The sequence below is a fragment of the Elaeis guineensis genome, chromosome 15 (assembly GCF_000442705.2).
Source record: "Elaeis guineensis isolate ETL-2024a chromosome 15, EG11, whole genome shotgun sequence".
Taxonomy (NCBI): Eukaryota; Viridiplantae; Streptophyta; class Magnoliopsida; order Arecales; family Arecaceae; genus Elaeis; species Elaeis guineensis.
The window spans coordinates 39,430,777-39,451,473 of NC_026007.2; the positions used below are offsets into that span (position 1 = coordinate 39,430,777).

The 20,697-nt window shown below is 36.8% G+C and overlaps 1 non-coding gene across 1 annotated transcript; it reads right to left on the reverse strand.

The window, feature by feature from the left end:
• Positions 1-5,213: 5,213 nt before the first annotated feature.
• LOC140854173 (small nucleolar RNA R71) lies at positions 5,214-5,320 on the reverse strand. The gene has a single exon (XR_012137307.1). It is a non-coding gene; the product is annotated as a small nucleolar RNA R71 (small nucleolar RNA).
• Positions 5,321-20,697: the final 15,377 nt, after the last annotated feature.

Consider the following 20,697-nt stretch of genomic DNA (forward strand, 5'->3'; position numbering starts at 1 on the left):
TCGTAGCCACTATCCTCTCGAGCGTCTGGCTGTGATTCATCCAATAAGTAATTTGATCCTGCATCATGCTCATCGATGTCCTGACTGCCTTTGATACTGAGGCATCATTAGACTGGCCGGATGATGAACTGTGGGATTTTTTTGAGTGCATGCTGTGCCCAGACTCTAGCTGCCATTCGAGGATGGCATCCCAGATCGTATCATCTGTCATTAAACAAACGGACTGTGATCCAGCATTGCTATCAGATCCAACCTCCCTCATCGTTTGCTCTCTCAGTTGTAATATTTTTTTCTTCATAATAAATTAAATAAAATTATAAATTTATTTCAAAAGTTTTAAAAGCATTCAAAATATAGTACCATACTTACATGATGCTGCCTCGCCTCCTCAGTCACAAACTCACCACTCTTGTTCTGATAGAATTTACCATAGGCATTGACCCCGGATAGTCCCTATTCAAACAAAAGAAAAAAGAAAAAAGATATTAAAATAATTTATATATTCAATAAGAACTTACAGTGTGTAATTGTAAATGTAGTTACGTACCATTCTCTTCATTCCTTATGCAAAAGAAGCACTCTCTTACATATGAATAGAATTAATCTTACTCCTATTCACCTTGTTCGCCTCTGATTGTTGCCAAAAAATCCATACATTTATAACCAATAAAGAGCATAACAATATCAAAATAATTTGAAATACTAAACATACCTTAAATACCTCACTCGCAAAATGCTCGCATAACCATCGCCAATCGTCACTAGACCCAGCCCAATTTCTATAAGGCTGGGTCACAGGATCAATCTCCTTCACCTGCAGCTGATTGCAATATATATGAAGCTTACATCGTCGATCTTTATACCTGTTTGCAGTCATTTTAAGAATACATGCTGTCACTTGTTTGTCGGTACAATCTTAGAAGTTAATATTATCCTGCATATATGAATATTCATCATAATAAGAAGCAAAGACATAGAATTATCTATATAACAAAGAATTATCCTTGTAACATCCTTGATGTCTAACAAAGAGACTAGAGAAAAGATAATATGGATAATGTAATGATGCGCAAGACATAGAATTATCCATTATTTATGAGGACATTCTTATTATCCTGCACATTTGAAGTTAATTCTTACCTTGATGTGAGAGACAAGGGCATTGCGGTATCGAGGGGTGACATGCTTGAAACTTTCGACGGCCCATGAAAAATAATTTCATATGTACAGACTGATCTCGTTGGTGACTATACTAGCCTTTATGCTAATCGGATGATCCTGAAATATCTATACTTTTGGCTTTTCATTGTGCGTATGCACGTATTTCTCCAAAATGAGGCCCCTACTAGGATCATGCACCGCACGTCGCTGCTGTGTTCCTACATATGAAAATTCATAAAATAAACATATATCATCTACTAATGGATATATATAACAAAAAAATGTACATAGTTTATAAATTTGATAGAGATGTACCGGCAGAGAGATGATGCTGTGGTGCCATGACCTTCGACTGGGTGGGCTCTGGCTGAGCACTAGCCTACTCCATAGACTTGGGCAGCTAAGTCTCATCTAAGTCTTTTGACTCGTCGTGCATAATGCTAAAGTGAGGATGTGTATCATCTAGTGGAGCCTATTGTCTACCCCACGAATGTAATAAAAAAAACTCAAATACTACATGATGTAATAAAAAAATAAATTAAATTACTTATTTATATTAATTATTATTCTCAGAATCTGAACTCGTGTCCATATAGTCATCCTCAATAGGACTTGTAGAAGGCATCGATTTTGAAGTGCTATCATCATCGTCATTGATGAAGTCATCATCCACATGTAATTGTGACCACAAATTATCATTGGATCATGTCCTTGCCCATGCCCATGCTGACATTCCAACAATAGGAACATCCTTAGGTTCATAGTCATCTCGTTGCAATTGTCCTATGTCGATTGTGTCATCGACACTAATATGTTATCTGGTGCTTGCATTTGTTATGCTTCATTTCAATAGTTGCACGGACTTCACTCTCTAGACCTTCATCATTCGGGCATGTAAAAAGTATGGGATCGAATAAATGTTTATGCTGAGCCCTTATTGTAATTTGCCAAAGCTCTTTCATTTTGGTATCCTCAACATACCACACTAGTCTCGCTTGCTTTGCAAAAATATAAGGATCACTTTCGTACCACAAGTGATCGGTGTGGATACTGACAAGCGGAGGGTCTATAACAATTGGCCTGTGTCATCTTAAATCATACTTTTGATACTTGAACAACACAACTCGTCGAAGACCACTATACTTCAGCTCTATAACCTCATGCAGAATATTGAAAAAATTCATTATTGCACCCTTGTGCTCACCCTCCACACTTATTCCATAATTCTATGTGGTTCGATTGCGATCATGATTTTTTATTAAGAATCACACACCATTGACTATGCATGATGAATATACCGATATACGTCTGTCAGATTTTCGTACAAGTGTGGCTAAATCATCACCGATACAGTTAGAATTGTCTATACATAGCTAAGTGATTTATGTCACAAATTGACATAAAAAGTATCAATTAATATCTAAATTATCTAACTTTATTAAGAAATTGATACTTATTATTATATTTTGCAAAAGAAGAGATCATCAATAGAAAGAACAAGGAAAGAGGATTCCAACGGTGCAAATTTTATGCAAAACGGAGTTAAATTGACCCAGGAATTGAAGAATGAAGAAAGAAGACTCAATTGGGTCAAACCCGAGTCAAATCAGATCAAAATTGGTCAAAAATCAACTGATTTGGTGATCTGGTTAGCCGCCTGGTCCACAGCAACAGGCGCATGGACCATGGACCCATCGGCGCACCATAAACCCCCTAAAACCTCTTAGTCCCACATCGAAAGTTTTGAAAACCTTATAACCCCCAAATGCCTATAAAAAGCCCCCAAAGGCCCTTGTTTTATGTATTCTTCCTGGAGATCAAGCTTATAACCCTAGATAGTGGGGTTTTTAGCTCTCTTTTCAAGCCTCGAGCTTTGAGGTTTTTGTAATAAATTTTTTTTTATATATAAAATCTTATTTTTATGCAATTTCATCTCTTTACATTATGCAATTTATTTTTCTTGCAATTAGGATAGTTTAATTTATGCAATTTAATTTTATGTAATTAGGTTAGTTTAAATTATGCAGTTTAAATTTATGCAATTAGGATAGTTTAATTTATGAAATTAGGGTAGTTTATTTTTCTGCATTTAAATTTTGCAAGTAGATTTAGATCATGTCTAGCTAAGCATCCCTTCTAGGGTTTGCGATGAAGCTAGATCATGAGTAGGGATTTTACATAGAGTTCTTTCTTTTTCTTAGGGTTTCTTTTTCTTTCTCTTTTGCCAAGAATTTTTGATGAACTACAGTTGGGTCAGAGTCCCTTCATAGTTCATGCTTGATTCAGTGCATAGGAGGAGAAAACCCTAAGGGATCCTAGTTACTACTCCCCTGTAAAGAATCTTGATGGATTATCGTGGGGCCTTAGTCCCTTCATAATCTATGCTTGGGAAAGACAAGAGGAGTAGTCGTTAGGATCAATAAGAAAAATTCTAGGTAGAATTCCCTAATCTAGATCTAGTGGATTCAAAAACCCTAGATCCTTAGTCTTATTGTCTTTAGCAAACAACTTTCGACTTTCGATTTTTGTTAAAGCTCGCTTGAGCATAGATTTGAAAATCATTTTAAAAACCAAGTCTCTGTGGGATCGACCCGTACTCGCTGGTCGTGCTACTCTGCACACCGTGCGCTTGCGGTTTTATTTACAAATTTTAAGATTTGCACATCAAGTTTTTGGCGCCGTTGCCGGGGATTTGGCGTTTTAAATTGTTTTCAAATATTTGTTTTTCGTGCGTTATAACTCTCTTTATTTTTTCTTTAGGTTTCTATATTTAGTTGGTGATTGCTGGAAAACTCAGGTACGCTTCTAATTTCTCTTTTATTATTTTTAGTTAATTACTTTTGCTTTTAGACCTAATCATTTGAATTTACTTAATCACAAAAAAAAAAAATATAAAACAAAACAAAAGACATTTCATAATCGTGAAGTAAAATATCAAAAAAAAAAAAAAATTCTAAATTAAAATCTTTTACATTCTTGGTCATCTTGTTTATTTGTATTTGCATTTTCATAATTAATCTAAGGGCATCAACCCATTAACAAGATAAGGTGGGGATTTCATTACCCTTCCTTAGCCCAAAAACCATCTCCATCATATTGCATTACCTAGACTTTTAATCTTAAAATCAATTAGACGTCAACCTTAAGGAATTCGAGCTCAATAGGACAAGGAACCCTAAGAGTTCTACCAAGTTTGAGTTGTTTGATTAGTTGGTGTCTAGGCAAGTCCCTGAGGGTGGTTTGTTAAATTGGTTCAGTTGCTGGCCTGGCCAACTCGTTTGGTGTCTAGAAAGGCAACGATGAGTGAACCTCCCACCTCTTATACTTACCTGGCTAACTAGTTGATCAATCTCCACTTGGAAGGTTTGAAGGGTCATCTTGGAACAGTTAGGAGCTGTCTAGATTTAGGTTAACCCTAGGATAGATTGAGTTTAATTTATTGATTCACTTGTTTGAAAAAAAAAAAAAAATTTAAAATTTAAATTAATTTGGTTACTTTTCTTTAGATTTAGGACTCCTTAGGATCTTCTCTTTAGAACTTTTTCTCTTTTCTTTCTTTTCCTTATACATAAAAATTTTATTAAAAAAAAAAAAATTGTATAAACATCGAGAACCGTACACTTCGTGTGTGGAGAAGAGTGTCAGGTCGTCTAGTTAGAATTGAGTCAATTCCTGTTGTTCCAATGGCTGAACCAATCCAACCCATGACCCTTAAAGATTTGTGTTATCCAGTTGGCTCCATCCAACCATCTTGTATCAGGTTGCCACAACCCACAGCTAACAATTTTGAAATCAAACCTCAAATCATAAATATGCTTCCAAAATTCACAGGATTAGAAGATGCTTATATATTTATTAGAGAATTTGAGGAGGTATGTGCAACTATGAAACTGCAATTAACAGAGGATGAGGTCAAACTTAGATTAATCAACTTTGCCCTTAAGGACAATGCTAAGAAGTGGCTTTATAGTCTGCCAAACTATTCTGTCACTACTTGGGAGGGCTTTGTGAGAACATTTTTAAAAAAGTATTTCCTCCATCATAAAACAGCTAGGATTAGGAATGAAATAAATCAATTTTACCAACTAGCTGGTGAATCATTTTGGAAGTACTTTGATCGTTTCAAGAATCTTTTGACCCAATGCCCACACCATGGAATAGAAACTTGGAGACTATGCCAGATCATCTATGAGAGGTTAGATTCAAACTCAAGAACCATGCTAGAGTCCATGTGCCAAGGCCAATTTATGGACAAAGAAACTACTGAAGCTTGGCAATTCTTAGAAGACCTAGCCGAGAAAAATTTACAGTGGGAAACAACTAGGGAACCTGATAAAGCTACACCTTCAAGAGGAGGAATGCATCAAATTCAACCAACCCTAGCATCAGAGGCCAAGATTGCAACCTTAACACGTAGATTGGAAGCCTTAGAATTACAGAGACCAGCCAATGTAAATCAAATATCTGCACCCATGTGTAAAGGGTGCAATGCACCAGACCATGTCTTAGAAGAATGTTCCTACTCGAATGAGTGTGCACAGGTGAATGCCACCTATCAAGGACCATTGAACAATCCTTATGCACCCACATATAACCCAGGTTGGAGGAATCACCCGAATTTCTCATGGTCCCAGAATCCTAATGTAGGTAATCCAAATTTCAATCAGCAAAATCTAAGGTCCAACCCAGTGATGAACAACCCGCCAGGCTTCCATGATAATGACAAAAAAATTACCTCTTTAGAGAAAAGTCTAGAAGCCATGATGAAAACACATACCAGCTTTATGCAAACTACGGGTCAACTCATAAATAATAACACCCAAGCTATAGCCCGTCTGGAAATGCAAGTAAGTCAGCTGGCTTCGACCATTAGTGAACGAGAACATGGTAGGTTACCTAGCCAACATGAGCCAAATCCTAGGAACCAAAATGGTCCACGACCCCAACAAGGAAACCAAGTTAATGGTATAAATGCCATTCATACCTTAAGATCAGGAAAACAAATAGACAATAAGGTAGTTGCACTTGATGATATAGATGACTCATCTGCCGAGTCACCTTCTAAAACTACTACCTTTCAACCTCAAGCACCAGAAACTGAAAATTCACCTAGTCCAGTACTTAAAAGTCCTAGAGCTCCTTTTCCAAACAGACTGAAATCCAATAAATCTGAACATTTAGACAAAATTTTAGAGGTATTTAAACAAGTCCAAGTTAATATTCCTCTTTTAGATATAATCCATCAGGTTCCAACTTATGCCAAATTTTTAAAAGATCTCTGCACTAGGAAAAGGACCACTAATGTACCAAAGAAAGCATTTTTGGCTGCAAGTGTCAGTTCATACCTATCTAGCCATGTGCCAATTAAATATAAGGACCCTGGAGCTCCAACAATTTCTTGTGTTATTGGAGAAACCAATATAAAAAAGGCCTTGCTAGATCTAGGAGCTAGTGTGAATATCCTTCCATATTCGGTGTATGAACAACTAGGATTAGAAAAACTTCAACCTACTGGGATCACATTACAGTTAGCCGATAGATCTCTCAGGATCCCTAAGGGAATGGTCGAGGATGTTCTGATAAAGGTTGAAAATTTCATTTTTCCTGTAGATTTTATTGTTTTAGAGACTGAGCCAGTTGCGAATCCTAAAGGACATATACCTGTCATTTTAGGAAGACCATTCTTAGCTACGGCCAATGCTGAAATCAATTGTCGAAATGGTCTAATGAAGTTATCCTTTGGGAATATGACCATTGAGCTTAATGTTTTTAACTTAGAACAGGAATCCTCTTCTCATGCTGATGTCAATGTAGTCCAAGATGGTATTTATGAATCCATTGACATTAGTGATGATGAAGTCGACCTAGAGTCTAACCCCTGGTTAATCCATGAGTCTGAGGATGTCAATGAAATACTTAAAGAAAATCAGATTAATCAAGAATCGACACTTCCTACTGAACCAATCATTGAGATGGTGAAACCATCACCTAAACCATCGATAGAGGAAGCACCCATTTTAGAACTGAAGCCCCTCCCAGAACATCTCAAGTATGCATATCTAGGACCCAAAGAAACTTTGCCTGTAATTATTGCATCAGACCTAGATCCCAAGCAAGAGGAGGAGTTATTGTCAGTTCTAAAAGCAAATCAAGAGGCAATAGGTTGGACCATAGCAGATATCAAAGGAATAAGCCCTTCTATAGTTCAACATAGAATATACTTAGAGGAAGAGGCTAAACCAACAAGAGAAGCCCAAAGAAGGCTTAATCCAGTTATGAAGGATGTAGTTAAAAAGGAGATTCTGAAACTCCTAGATAGTGGAATAATTTATCCTATTTCTGATAGCTCTTGGGTAAGCCCAGTTCAAGTAGTACCCAAGAAATCTGGGGTAACAGTGGTCCAAAATGATGCAAACGAACTTATCCCAACTAGGACCCAAACGGGATGGAGGGTCTGTATAGACTATAGAAAGTTGAATGCTGCGACAAGGAAAGATCACTTTCCTTTGCCATTTATTGATCAAATATTGGAAAGACTAGCCGGACAAGAGTTTTACTGTTTTCTTGATGGATACTCCGGTTACAACCAGATCCCCATAGCCGCTGAAGATCAAGAAAAGACTACATTCACCTGTCCATTTGGTACTTTTGCCTATAGACGAATGCCCTTTGGACTATGTAATGCACCGGCAACCTTTCAGAGATGCATGATCAGCATATTTTCAGATATGATAGAACGATTTCTAAAAATTTTTATGGATGACTTTTCTGTTTTTGGTCTAACCTTCTCCGAGTGTCTGAATCACCTGCAATTAGTTCTAGAACGATGTAAGGAGAAGCACCTAGTTCTCAACTGGGAAAAATGTCAGTTTATGGTCAAACAGGGAATAGTTCTTGGCCATGTCATTTCTAAAAAGGGGATTGAAGTGGACAAGGCCAAAATAGATCTAATTGCAAGTCTTCCACCACCTAAATCTGTGAAAGAAATACGTTCATTTTTAGGTCATGCTGGATTCTATAGAAGGTTTATTGCCAACTTTAGCAAAGTAGCACGTCCACTGACTAATCTTTTGGCAAAGGATACTAAATTTGAATTTACTCATGAGTGCTTGGAATCCTTTGAATTTCTAAAAAATGCACTTGTATCAGCTCCAATCATTCATCCTCCTGTCTGGTCTGAACCATTTGAATTAATGTGTGATGCGTCCGATCATGTTGTGGGCGCAATCTTAGGTCAACGAATAAATAAGCTGCCTAGAGTGATATATTATGCAAGTAAAACCTTAAATGATGCGCAGCTTAACTACACCACAACTGAGAAGGAGTTCCTTGCCGTTGTCTTTGCTTTAGAGAAATTTAGATCTTATTTGGTTGGGACCCACACCATTGTTTACACCGATCACTCAGCCATTAGACATCTCCTAGCAAAGAAGGATGCCAAGGCACGTTTAATCAGATGGATTTTGCTCCTTCAAGAATTTGACCTAGAAATTAGGGACAAGAAAGGCACTGAGAACGTTGTAGCAGATCATTTGTCCCGAATTCCAGTTGCACCATCTAGTGAACCACCCATCAATGAATCTTTCCCAGATGAGCAACTCATGTCTTTGTCTACTGAACCTTGGTTTGCTGATATTGTAAATTATTTAGCCATAGGCAAGATACCTTCTCATTGGACTAAGCAGGATAAATATAAATTCTTTGCCCAAGTGAAGTATTTCATTTGGGATGATCCTTATCTTTTTAAACAATGTCCTGATCAAATTATTAGAAGGTGTATCCCAGATAACGAAGTCATGAATATTTTATCTTTTTGTCATGATCAAGCATGTGGGGGTCACTTCGCGTCTAAGAAAACTGCTGCTAAGGTTCTCCAATGTGGTTTTTATTGGCCCAATTTGTTTAAGGATGCTCACGAATATTGTAAAAATTGTGCTCAATGTCAGAAAATGGGCCGAATCACCAAGCGACACATGATGCCACTCAACCCAATCTTGGTAGTTGAAGTTTTTGATGTTTGGGGGATCGATTTCATGGGACCATTTCCAAATTCCTTTGGAAATGAATATATTCTAGTAGCAGTTGATTATGTTTCAAAATGGGTAGAAGCAATTGCATGTAGAACACCCGATAGCAAAATGGTCATTAAGTTTCTTAAAGAAAATATTCTCTCCCGTTTCGGTATTCCTAGGGCAATCATTAGTGATCGGGGAACCCATTTTTGTAACCGACCTTTTGCAACATTGATGAAAAAGTATAATGTCACCCACAAATTGGCCACACCATATCATCCTCAAACTAGTGGGCAAGTTGAAGTGTCAAACCGACAAATCAAACAGATCCTGAAAAAAACTGTTAATGCCAATAGAAAGGATTGGTCTTTAAAATTAATTGATGCACTTTGGGCATACCGAACCGCTTTCAAGACCAATCTAGGAATGTCTCCTTATAGGATTGTGTTTGGTAAACCATGTCACTTGCCTATTGAGATAGAACACAAAGCCATGTGGGCCATCAAACAACTAAATACAAATTTGAACGATGCTGGAAACCATAGGAAGCTTCAATTGAATGAATTAGAAGAACTTAGAAATGAAGCCTATGAAAATGCAAGGATATACAAGGAACGAACCAAAGCATTTCATGATCAATCAATTATAAGAAAAACTTTCAATATCGGACAAAAGGTGCTCTTATATAACTCTAGATTACATCTGTTTCCAGGAAAGCTTAGGTCTAGATGGACAGGACCATTTTTCGTAAAGGAAGTTTTTTCACACGGGGCTGTTGAGATTGAAAACCCAAGTAATGGTGTTATCTTTAAAGTTAATGGTCAACGATTAAAACCATTCTTGGAATTACCTGTCAAGACTGTTGAAGATGCCATGGTTCTTTATGAACCAACTTATTCTGATTAAGTTGCTTCGAGGTTTGGTCTGGCTGAAGACATAAAACTTAGCGCTTCTGGGAGGCAACCCAGCTTATTTAATTTCTAATGCTTTCTTTGCTTTCAGTTTGCTTAGGACAAATAAATTAGATAAACTCCATTGGGGACAATGTCGGTCAAGTTGAGGGGAGAGCTTGAACAAAATCAGGTGTTATCATTTCCTTTTCCTTCCACTATGAGTTATTTCTTGCATTTAATATATTATGTAAAAAAAAAAATAAAAATAAAATAAAATAAAAATATATATATATATATATGAAATAAATTAATTTATAAGAGAAATAAGAGTAAGTTAGAAAGTATTTGCTAATGTAGTGAGTCACGGAGAAGATTAGCTGGTTAGACTCTTGGTGGCTTAGGTCATTTAAAGACTATTAGCACTTCCAATTGCACATGCACACTAACAAGGTAAAGTAGGTGTTAATTGTAAGGCCAATTAAGGATTTGAGTATTATTTAAATTAGATAATTTTTTCTACACCCCAATTGAAGAAATTTGAATTTAAGGAAAGAGCTACCTGCCTGAAATAAAATGCAAAACACAGAGTAAATGTGGATTGCCCTAAGCCTAGTAACCGGGTCTCTTCACCTAAGTCAAGTATTGAGATTCGCGTCAAACGGTGGTGGGAAGGCCAGGATGCTCAGCAAAAAAAAAAAAAAAAAAAAAAAAAAAAAAAAAAAAAAAAAAAAAACAGTGTGAAAGCTACCTTAGTTCTTTGTTTAATCTGGGGTGTATAAAAAATTAATCGAACTAAGTTATGAAAAATGATACAATTGGCCTGTACAAGTTAATACTGAAATACTAAGTTAGTTATCACTCACACAAGTGCTATAAAACTTTAAGTGTACTCTAAGAAAGCTTCTAAGTAGACTGACTACCGATTCTAATTCGAAGCTCATTACTTAGTAATACTAGAAAACTTCTTGAATTTCGATCTTAAATTAATTTGCAAAGGAAGGATCTTTTTGGAATATGATCTTATTTTGGTACATTGCTAAGGGACTAGCAATGATTAAGTTGGGGGGTGTGATTTATGTCACAAATTGACATAAAAAGTATCAATTAATATCTAAATTATCTAACTTTATTAAGAAATTGATACTTGTTATTATATTTTGCAGAAGAAGAGATCATCAATAGAAAGAACAAGGAAAGAGGATTCCAACGGTGCAAATTTTATGCAAAACGGAGTTAAATTGACCCAGGAATTGAAGAATGAAGAAAGAAGACTCAATTGGGTCAAACCCGAGTCAAATCAGATCAAAATTGGTCAAAAATCAACTGATTTGGTGATCTGGTTAGCCGCCTGGTCCACAGCAACAGGCGCATGGACCATGGACCCATCGGCGCACCATAAACCCCCTAAAACCTCTTAGTCCCACATCGGAAGTTTTGAAAACCTTATAACCCCCAAATGCCTATAAAAAGCCCCCAAAGGCCCTTGTTTTATGTATTCTTCCTGGAGATCAAGCTTGTAACCCTAGATAGTGGGGTTTTTAGCTCTCTTTTCAAGCCTCGAGCTTTGAGGTTTTTGTAATAAATTTTTTTTATATATAAAATCTTATTTTTATGCAATTTCATCTCTTTACATTATGCAATTTATTTTTCATGCAATTAGGATAGTTTAATTTATGCAATTTAATTTTATGCAATTAGGTTAGTTTAAATTATGCAATTTAAATTTATGCAATTAGGATAGTTTAATTTATGAAATTAGGGTAGTTTATTTTTCTGCATTTAAATTTTGCAAGTAGATTTAGATCATGTCTAGCTAAGCATCCCTTCTAGGGTTTGCGATGAAGCTAGATCATGAGTAGGAATTTTACATAGAGTTCTTTCTTTTTCTTAGGGTTTCTTTTTCTTCCTCTTTTGCCAAGAATTTTTGATGAACTACAGTTGGGTCAGAGTCCCTTCATAGTTCATGCTTGATTCAGTGCATAGGAGGAGAAAACCCTAAGGGATCCTAGTTACTACTCCCCTGTAAAGAATCTTGATGGATTATCGTTGGGCCTTAGTCCCTTCATAATCTATGCTTGGGAAAGACAAGAGGAGTAGTCGTTAGGATCAATAAGAAAAATTCTAGGTAGAATTCCCTAATCTAGATCTAGTGGATTCAAAAACCCTAGATCCTTAGTCTTATTGTCTTTAGCAAACAACTTTCGACTTTCGATTTTTGTTAAAGCTCGCTTGAGCATAGATTTGAAAATCATTTTAAAAACCAAGTCTCTGTGGGATCGACCCGTACTCGCTGGTCGTGCTACTCTGCACACCGTGCGCTTGCGGTTTTATTTACAAATTTTAAGATTTGCACATCACTAAGCTAAATACAATTAAAAGAATAATAAGTAGGTTATATTTGATAAAATAAATACTATATAAATGAACCTTATGTTGGGAAATATATCCCAAAAGCCAATCATCAATCTGTTGACGGTTGAGCAATCTTGTATTGTAATTAATTTGTTAATAAATAAAATATATTTTTGGTATTTTCATCATAACTTTTCATCTTCTAATGAACTCCATTGTTGTGATGAAGTCCTTAGGACTATTTAGGTTCGATAAAGAGAGGATTTATCGATTAGTCCTTAAAACTGATCACGACCAAATGATAGATTGTTAATAAGGACGACAGCTTCTATCGAGCATAGGTCGCTGTAGACCATATGGGTTGGTTGTCTTCTTAACCAAGGAGTGTGGAGACACTGATATGGCATACAGGTGAGATGTAAGGGTACATCATCATTGAACATGATCAACTCTAGAGCATTCTGCGGTCGAGAATGTCTCTGATGGAATATAGGTATAAGTGTTCCTTAGACCTGAGATCGCCTCAGTGACTTGCAAGCAACTCACTGTGCTTTCGTACTGGACTAACTGAATTTCTAATTCAGTGATGGAAGGCTTTTGGGCACAGTCAAGTACTTGCGAAGTCAGAGTGTGATCAAGATGGGATTGACCACTCCAAGAGTTGGAGAAGAATGAGTCACTGTATTTCAATTTAGCAAAACTTTGGCCAGAATAATCCATCAGATAGATTTGATATTTTGAAATATAATATGGACAACCTGATCAGAGTTGACAGTTGAACTCTGAGGTGTCCTATGAGCATTTTGATCAAGGGGATGAATTATATAGAAACTATATCCGCGTGGGTTCTAAGGATGTTGTTCTACACATTTGACCTATCCGGCCATCGAGTACCATTGCTAGATGGTCACTTCGATTGATACAAAAATTTATTCCTATGCTACCGACTTAGGTTCGGATCTATGAGATTACACATATTAGAGTTCACGATCCGATCAAATGGTTGATCAATGATTAAGAATCGTTCTAGGGTTAAACGATCAATACGATTGACATTTAATCTAGTGCAAGTGTTGTAGGAGGATCAATTAGCAATTTGATTGCTAATTGACTTAATTTAATTAAACCAATTGACTAAGATTAATTTTAATTGAATATAATTTAATTAGATTTAATTTGGACTTGATTGGATCAAGTTCAATTGATTTATTGGATAAGCCAAGTGCAAAGAAAAACTAGTCCTAGTCCAATTAAGACTTGGATCAACCTAATTTCTAATTTGATTAAAAAATTAAATCAGATTTAAATCTAATTTAATCTGATTAAATTAAATTCTTAATTCGGTTAAGACCTATTTTAATTGGGTTAATTTGGTTTTGGTTTGATTTGGTTTGGGAAACCAATTTGAACAAGTCATAGATTGAATCCTAGTAAGACTAGGATTCCACCTTGTGCCGCCTTAGCCCCCCACTCCCACTCTCTCTTATTTTGTGCGATAAAACCTTCTCTCCCAAGCCTTCACACACACCCCAAGCTTTCTACTCTTTTTTTCTTATATGGAATGTGGTTGTAGACCAAGTCAAAGTAGGAATTAGTTTGGATTTCAAATTCTATGAGATAGAATTTTAGGAAACCAAAACTCTTTCCTTATGGCACTGATTTTATTCAGATTTTTTTTGAAATTTTTGTGACTTTTATGACACATATTGTGCATCCTTTACTGGTGGTCCATGATAGAAAAAAAAAGAGGGGGCACCCATGAGTTGGGCACCCCTTATCTTGCCCTGTTTGGATTTTCCTTGACTAGGTATTTGACTTAGACAAGAATTCTTCATATCTCTTTATTTAAGATGAATTTCTTTTTAAAATTTTTATGGATTATAGATCATTGAGAGAACTTTAGGACATGTGAAAATTAGAAAGAAAGAGTGTAGGGGTGTGGAGATATAATATACACAAAACTAAGTGTCTGGGTTAGAGCAAAGAGAAGAAGAAGAGGGTCTTCTTCTAGGATTGCTGTGTTCACCTGTTCTCTTCCTCCATCTGTGAGTTTTCTGAGAGTATCTCATATCTAAAACTCCTTCTCCTACTTTTCATCTTTGGAAGAGTTCAAATCAAGAAGAAGAAGGCATCTGATCAACCATCGAAGAAGAATCAGCACAGTACTAGCATACTGTGCTGATTTCCTGGATCAAAATTTTTTATCATGATTCGTGGGCTCGTGTGGACGACTCCTAGAGGTCGGATACATGTGCAGCTCACAACATCATCCTCGAATCTAGATCAGTAAAGTTAGAACATCTAACTTGCAAGGTAATAGATCTGATCTATTATATTTTACATACATTAGATGTAGTATAGAAACATATTGATATGATCAACATGTAGTTCTTGCTCTTTATATTTTAATTTTTAATTTAATACCATGTAATAATCATGTAATAGGATCTTAGATCTAGAAATTCTCTAATTTTATAAGATAAATTTTGATTTATTTTAGTCTTCCGCTGCCTGATCTTGAAAAAGTTTCAAGATCTAACCCTGAAACCCAAGATCTGATTTCTTCAATTGGTATGAGAGCCTAGGTTATTTATTACATGATTATTTATACATACTTAGATTATTTTTTAGATTAGATCTAATTTATAATCTAATTATTAAATCTAAAATTAAAATTTTTAGATCAATCATGAACTGTAGGTTGTCTTGCTGTAAGGTTTACCCCTTACAGTACAAAGATTATCCTAGTTCGTGTAGATCTATCTTTAATCATAAATTTATTAGATATGATCTAGATTAAATTTATTATTTATTAGATTTAAAAGATATTTAAATCTAAAATAAAATCTCTTTATTAATAATTCCCGCATAAAGAACCATCATATATTTGTTTAGGAAATTTGTGCAGTTTAAAGTTGAAATTGTTTTAATTACATGAACCTGTTTAGATTAGATCTAAAGTAGTTTCGTGCTTATTTCACTTGCATTTTGATTATGAATCAAACATGCAACTTGGTTGGTAAGAACCATGTTGTAAAAATATTTTACAAACATGAAAATTATTTTCGAAAAGCCGAACCCCAACCCTCAGCCCAAAACTTAATTGAGAATTAAGAAGTTGTTTGATTAGATTCTAGGATTGTGAATTGAAGAACCTAAGACACAAACCATAACACATTGGGTTAATGGATTAGTGGGAATTAGGTCCATTAATTGGGTTAGATCTAAGGTTAGATTAAAGATGGACTTAATTAGAGATTTGACTAAATCTAATCAATTGTTGTCTTAGATTAGGTCAAGGATTCTCTAGATCAATTACAGTAGTTGTAGTTGGTCAAGTCCATGTCTTTAACGAGAACCAAATGGACTTGATTCTTGGCTAAGCGATCTAGCACGAACTGTTAGGTTGATCTAATCAAAACTAATTAAACAAGTTGGTGACTAAGGTAAACCAGATCGATAATTTTTAATTGGCAGCCCGCTTACTTGGCCATTTCTGATGGTGTCTAAGGCAAACTATAGTAGACCCTCCCACCAATCAAACTTACCTGACCTCTTGGTGAAATTATATTTTGATCAGATCACTTGACTATTCGAACTGACCCATGTCAGCTAGGTAAATCAGTGTGACTGATTTAGGTGCTCCTAGACCACCCCTTTTAATGGTCTCCCTTAAGCTGACTTGGTGAAGCCAGTGGGAGGATCATGACAAGCTGGTTCATCTGAGCTCATCCTCTAAATCAATTAAATCTTCTAAAATTATTAGGTCCTTAAAATAAAATAGTTATGGTGATAACTAGATCATAGCCTCCTATTAAGTGGATGATAATGGGTCCATCAGTTAGATAATCATTGGAGGCCCAAAGGCCTGGTGCTTATCGGCTGATGGGATTGTCATTCATAATATGATTTTTTGACTGTATCTTTCTAAATGATGGTTAGGTTAGCCAACCAAAGTTGGCCCTAATCATTCATTGGCTAGATGGGCCAAATATGGTCATGTTAATGGTTGGACCTAACCAAACCTTTTCAATCGAGGCCAAAGCCTACTGATTAGGGATTGAAAAAAAATTAAAATTACTAAAAATTATTTAAAAAAATAATTAGTTATGAATCTACCCTTAGATGTACATAAGTTGGCCAACCAAAGTTGGGCTTGTGTGCAGTCTAAGTGGATTCTAGTATCCACTAAGGAATTAGGATAATTCTTCGAATTGGAGGTAGAGGCTATCAATTCGAATAAAATAGTAGGAGAAATCTTTTGATTAAAGTCCAAATCTTTAGGTTTAATGAATCAATTACTAATTAGGTTATAATTTTCCTTTGTGCAGATATGGCCACTTTCCTATCGCTCCGATCATTGTTGGACAATAAAAATTTGGTGGGATCCAACTTCGATAGCTGGTACCAAAAGTTGAAGACAGTCTTGGAGCATGAACGGATCCTATATGTGATAACAGATCCTGTACCTGAGGAGCCAGCTTTCAATGCACGTGGACCAGTCAGAGACACTTATCAGAAGTGGCTCAATGATCGAACCACGGTGTGCTGCATCATGCTGGCTACCATGAGCAACGAGTTTAGTCACAGATTTGAGATGGCTCAGCCAAAGGACATGCTTCAAGTATTGGAGGATGCCTTTGGCACACCCGATGATGTGGAGAGGCACAAGACTAGTTGTGCCATCTTCAACGCCAAAATACAGGATGGTGTCTCTGTCACTGATCATGTATTATACATGATCGAGCTGATGGAGCGTTTGAAAAAGCTCGGCTTTCCCTTGCATGAGCAGCTTGGGAAAGATGCAATACTGAACTCGCTGCCCAAGTCTTATCTCCCATTCCTCACTCATTATAGAATGACAAAGCCTGAAGTAAACTACCACGGGTTACTGGGGTTGCTTCAGAACTTTGAGAAGGATCACCAACTCCACAAGGAGTCGGTGAATTTAATGGGAGGTTCATCTTCTGATTCTCGACTCTTTGAGAAAGGGAAGAAGAACAAGAAGAAGAAAGTGAAGAAGGTGCAAGTTTAGGCTAGGACATCAGTGCAGGGCCAGACCAGAAAGATCAAGCCGGATAAGAGTCAAATTGAATGCTTCTTTTGTAAGAAGAAGGAGCACTGGAAGAGGAACTGTCCTCAGTATATTGCCTCCTTGGATCTGAATAGAAAGAAAAAGAAGCAAGCTGTTGCTGGGCAAGATATTTATATGATAACTTCTTACAATTTCTCTATTTGTGATATAACTGACTGGGTATTGGATACTGATAGCTCTTACCATATTTGCAATTTATTGCAGGGGTTGCAGGTCAGTAGGAGATTCGAGCAAGGTGAGAGGTTCCTGAATCATGGAGATGGAAGATCAGTTTCAGTTCTAGCATTAGAAATCTTGAAACTTGTATTTGAGTCCCATACCGTTGTTCTTAATGATTGTCATTTCTGTCCCAGTTTCTTTTTAAATATTATTTCTGTAGGCCTTCTGACCAAAAATGATTATAAAATTTTAATAAAGAAATAAGTTTATAATATCCTTATGAATGGTGTTACTATTTTTTGTGAACATTTGAACAATGGTATGTATATGTTATCACAACCTGTTAACGTAGTCTATTCTACTAGCAAGCACCCTAGATTAGATAGTGTATCAGATATCTACTTATGGCACTATAGGCTAGGTTATATAAACAAGAACAGGATAAACAGGTTGATTTAAGAGGAAATTTTCGAAGTCAGTGATTGTGAATCACTTCCAACTTGTGAGTTCTGTCTTCTTGATAAAATGACCAAGTCACTTTTTATTGAAAAAGGTGAGAGAGCTACTGAGCTCTTGGGCCTAGTACATACTGATGTATGCGGGCCCATGAGCACAAGTGCTAGAGGTGGATATTTCTATTTCATCACTTTCATGGATGATCTATCTAGATATGGATATGTCTATCTGATGAAACATAAGTCGGATTCATTTGAAATGTTCAAACGATTTCGAAGTGAATTAGAAAAATAAACTGGGAAGAGTATTAAAACTCTTCAGTCTGACCGAGGAGGAGAATACCTTTCTGGTGAGTTTCTCACATATCTAGGAGAGAATAGGATTCTCTCCCAATGGACTCCTCCAGGAACACCACCGCATAATGGTGTGTCTGAAAGGAGAAATCGGACTCTGTTAGACATGGTCCGATCCATGATGGGTTTTGCCAGCTTGTCGATATCCTTCTGGGGATATGTACTCGAATCGATCTGTTATCTGTTAAATAGGATTTCAAGTAAGCCTGTAATTAAGACTCCATATGAGATATGGACAGGACGTAAGCCAGCACTTTCACATCTTAGGGTCTAGGGGTGCTCGACCTATGTCAAACGGTTAGTTACAGATAAACTTGGATCTAGATCTGACAAATGCACATTCATAGGGTACCCTAAAGAGATCAAAGGATATTTTTTCTACCATGCTGATGAACAAAAGGTGCTCGTCAGCCTTAAGGCAACCTTTTTAGAAAAAGAGTTCCTTGGTGAAGGAATCGTTGCCTCTAAGGTTGAACTTGATAAAGTTCAATAGGTAGAAAGACCGACACCAATAGCTGAACTTGAGTCGGATTTGATTAGATCAGATCCGAAGCTCAATGTACTTGCACCATTAAGGTGATCCGGTAGAGTACCATATCAGCTGGATAGATACTACAATTTCTTGGTCCGGGACAGTGATCCCATCGAACTCGATGAGAACGATGAGGATCCGATCACCTATATAGATGCAATGCAGAGACCTAATTCTGAAAAATAGCTTGAAGCCATGAAATTCAAAATAGAGTCCATGAAGGTCAACGATGTATGGATATTGGTTGACCCACCTGAAGGGATTAAACCCATTGGGTGTAAATGGGTCTTCAAAAGGAAGAGAGGCGCAGACGGAAAGGTGGAGATCTATAAAGTCCGTCTGGTTGTCAAGGGGTATCGTTAACATTATGGTATTGACTATAACAAGATATTCTCTCCTGTGGTAATGCTCAAATTTATTCAGATAATGCTTGCAATAGCTGCCCATCTGAATTATGAGATCTGACAGATGGATGTAAAGATAGCTTTCCTGAATGGAGAGCTGACCGAAGAGGTGTATATGATACAACCTGAGGGGTTTACATCCATAAATGAGTCCAAAGTGTGCAAGCTTCAAAGATCCATTTATGGATTGAAGCAAGCTTCTCAGAGTTGGAACATGCATTTTGATAAGGTGATCAAAACATATGGCTTCGTTAAGAACGGAGAAGAGCCCTGCATCTATAAATGGGCAAATGGTCTAGTTGTGGTATTTTTTATCTTGTACATGGATGACATTCTCTTAATTGGGAATGACATCCCCACACTACAGGGAATAAAAGTTTGGTTGTCATCGTAGTTCTCCATGAAGAATTTGGGTGAAGCATCCTACATCCTAGGGATGAAGATCTATAATAATAGATCTAAAAGGATGCTTGGGTTATCCCAGTCCATGTATATAGATACTGTGCTGAAGAAGTTCAGCATGGAGAATTCTAAGAAGGGCTATCTACCGATAGGTCATGAAATTTTTTTCTCTAAGAAGGGTTGTCCAACAACTCCTAAAGAGAGAGAGCGTATGAGTAGAGTTCCATATGCTTCGACCATGGGATCTATCATGTATGTCATGACATGTACAAGGTCAGATGTGGTATACTCACTAGGAGTAGTGAGTAGATACCAATCTGATCCTAGAGAAAATCATTGAAAAGTGGTTAAAACCATCCTTAAGTATTTGAGAAATACTAAGGACCAATGGTTGGTTTATGGTGAGTCAGATCTGAAACTTGTGGGGTTCACAGACTCCAGCTTTCAATCTGACTATGATGACAGTAGAAGCGTGTCGGGTTATATCTTTACTCTGAATAGTGGAGCCATCTATTGGAAGAGTTTCAAGCAGCATACTGTGGCAGACTCTGTTTGTGAGGTGGAGTACATCGCAGCATCGGATGCCGTGAAGGAAGCTGTGTGGCTGAAGAAATTCATCACCGAGCTTGGAATAGCACCCTCCCTCGATGGTCCGATCCTGCTCTACTACGACAGCACTGGTGCCATAGCTCAGGCAAAGGAACCCAAAGCACACCAACGGACGAAGCACATTTTACGTCGCTTCCACCTAGTCTGGGAGATCGTGGATCGAGGTGACATCGACCTTCAAAAGATTGACGGAAAGAAGAACCTGGCCAACTCCTTCACTAAAGCCTTGACGATGAAAGAGTTTGACAACCACAAGTCGAAGATGGGTA